At 32.8% G+C, this 3,221-nt stretch overlaps 1 pseudogene; it reads left to right on the forward strand.

The window, feature by feature from the left end:
* Positions 1-292: 292 nt before the first annotated feature.
* On the forward strand, positions 293-1,422 carry LOC130506793 (probable diphthine methyl ester synthase; annotated as a pseudogene).
* Positions 1,423-3,221: the final 1,799 nt, after the last annotated feature.

Here is a 3,221-nt window from a genome sequence, read left to right on the forward strand (position 1 = left end):
GTGCTCGAGAAAAGAGATTGTCCTGCCCACCATAATCTCCGGCGCGTCTTCGTTTGCCGACGAACTTAAAACCGGCGTGACATCTTTCCTTCCTCCTTCCTTCTTCCTTCTTTTTCCGTGGTATTTTTCTGTTTCTCCTCCTTGTTTTGTCTGAGGTTGTGTTGTCGTTAAACTTCAAGTGACCTTGTTTTCTCCGGCAGCGTAAATCTGAGTTGGCACGAGGTGGACGAAGCTTCCATCACCAATTAAGAACAAGAGGATCTTTGAGACTGAAACTGTTATTCTGTAAGAAATGAAGGACCTTGCTTCTTTCTCTAGCGAAAATGGCGTTCAGATTGCAGATTCTCTATCCTCCAGCGCCGGCAAAACACCTCAAAACCTTGTTTTCTCCGATTGCATAAATAGGTGGTGGCATAATGCGGTCGAAGCTCTCGTCTCTGATTAAGAACAAGTAGGTGTTCGATTTTGTCTTTGTGTTAGATCTTGTTCATCAACTGTTAGCTAAAGGCAAAAGCTTTTAATTTTATAAAGCTCAATTCTTCCTCAATTACCTGATTTGAGTGCTTGATTGATGTGTTAGGGTTCAAGACAAAAGAGAAGAGTTAAAAGGAGAAGATGTTGTACATCATAGGTTTAGGTTTATGAGACGAACGAGACCAAACCCGGAGAGCACTCGAGGCCGTCAAGAAATCTCAGAAAATAAACATGGAAGCTTACACTTCTCTTTTGTCCTTTGCTCTCTCTTCTGATGGTCTTTCTAATCTCGTAAAGTCTTTGAAGTCCTTTGTAGCTCACTAGATTCACCAGTTCACATTTAAAGTTTGTGCCTTTTTTTTCTCGGACAGAAATTTTTTTATGGGAAACCAATCACACTTCCCGATAGAGAGATGGTGGACGAAAAGGCAGGGAGTACGATGGAAGAATCCATTGATAATGATACTGCTATTCTCGTTGATGGTGATCCCTTTAGGTAATGTTGGTTAGATAATCTAATTAGGTAATTAGGTAATCTAATTAGACAGTGCCGTTTTGTTAGTTAGATATTGTCTGATTTTTTTTGTATATGTGTGTTTTTTTGTTTGTTGCAGAGCTACAATGCATAGCGATCTTGTTGTTAGAGCTAAGAAACTAGGTGTAAACGTAGAGGTGGTGCACAGCGCATCTGTGATGAACGCTGTTGGGATCTATGGTCTGCAGCTTTACCATTTACGGTTTTGATCCCCTTCTTTACCGAGACTTGGAGACCAGATAGCTTTTATGAGAAGACTAAGAAGAACTGTGCTCTTGGATTGCATTATATTATGAAGCTTTTACGAGAAGATCCATTTACTGTATTATAGATCTTTGTTTCAGTAAGAATTTCAGTTTTGGATTTTATTTGTGTATCTTTTGTGAGCAGATCAAAGGAAAATATAACATTTAAAGTGATGTAATTTTGGATGATCCATCATTCCATGCATAACTACTCTTCTATTATGAATCTTCTATGTCTTTGATATGCTTTATCTACTCTATTAAAATAGAGTCATTATTTTTATCTACTATAAAGAGTCTATGTTAGACTGGATCTAGATTATTAATATTCTGAACATATTGTGAACAAAATAGTGGGATATTAAATAACAAATGAAATATTTTTACTTAGATAATTAAAATGCTCCCCCCTGGTATATAGGACATTTGTTTATATTTAAACACTAGGGTCGGCCCGTCCTACGGGCGGAAAATTACAATAAAAATGATTTTTTATTAATTTATATACATTAAAAATATTATAACCAAACAAATAAGAAAGAATTATGAATAAAAAAGTTATCATTCAGTTTTAAATTTCTACTAAATTGACATACATTATATATTATAACAACAATAAAAACAACCCTATTACTCTAACCAATTCACCAATAAAACAAATTAATTACAATAATCACAATGGTTGTAACATAACCGGGTAATATTAAATTTTACGTATTACGCAATCGACATTTATATCTTATATTTTAATTTAATCAAACATAAAATAAAAATATTATTTGGATTGAATTGATAAAACAAATATAACTTAAATTTGAATCCGCGTTTTAACACGGGTTAGCTTCTAGTACTTGTTTATATTTGTGTATGACTAATATGCGCTTTATATAGTCTTTGTTCCTTGTTATTAATGAAATTTTCACAAGTGAAAGAGACTCTCGTTAAGCTTATGTATACTTGGAAGATTGCAGCAAACTTGTTTGTTAACCTTAGTTAACATTGGTAACGTCTACGAGCTGGTCACGCATATATTGATGTGGTTTGACGTGATATGAAAATACAAAAAATGTTGTTTAGTAGACTCGAACTTAGGACATGGACATTAAAACTACCCTCTCTTCCCACTAGACCATGAAACTATTGTTATTTTCTACAAATTGTTTCTAATATATCAAGGAACGATGAACTGAAATTTAGGGAACAAATTTTAAAAAAGGAAATAAAAAAGATTTAATAGATTTAGGGAATATTTTGTGACATTTATTTCCTAGATTTTCGGATTTTGTTACAAATCCGGTAGAAAGTACTTACTACAACCGGTTGAATATGGATGACATGGTAGAAAGAGAATACAGAGAAGGTAGACAAACGAGAGATATGAAGAAAGTATATTCTTCAGAAGAAGACATAAGAACATTTATTAAGGCTTACTATCTACGAGTTTCGCAGAAAGTAGTATATAATGTTTATTATGTATTCTACTTTTGTAGACTCAAATGTTTTTGGTGTAGTTAGCAGTCTACTATGTGCAGATCGTTGTGGCTGGAGTAGAATGCATATTCTGAGACGCCGTAATTGAGTACTTCATATATGCACATAATTGAGTACTTCATCTTTCATATTTTTAATAAATATTTTGTATTGTAAATTAATTTATATGAATTTTTAAACCTTTAAAGGGTAGTGAAAGTCTAAAAGTGGAAAAAATTGAAATCATTCTAAGAGGACAAAGTCATAGTTATTTAGTTCTCTTTTCCCAAATTTCTCATATTTTTTTAGTAATTTCATTAACATAAGGCTTTAAAAAATCAAAATTAGTTGGATATATAATCCTGGTTATCTTGGCCGTTTATCTCCTAAACCAAATGGTTCAACTCAAAATAACTAAAATACAGTGAAAATATGCTAATAACAGATATGAAAACAATAAAATTACTAATATGTATATAAATAATTTACAGAGGTAG

The sequence above is a fragment of the Raphanus sativus genome, unplaced genomic scaffold (genome assembly GCF_000801105.2).
Source record: "Raphanus sativus cultivar WK10039 unplaced genomic scaffold, ASM80110v3 Scaffold3671, whole genome shotgun sequence".
NCBI lineage: Eukaryota > Viridiplantae > Streptophyta > Magnoliopsida > Brassicales > Brassicaceae > Raphanus > Raphanus sativus.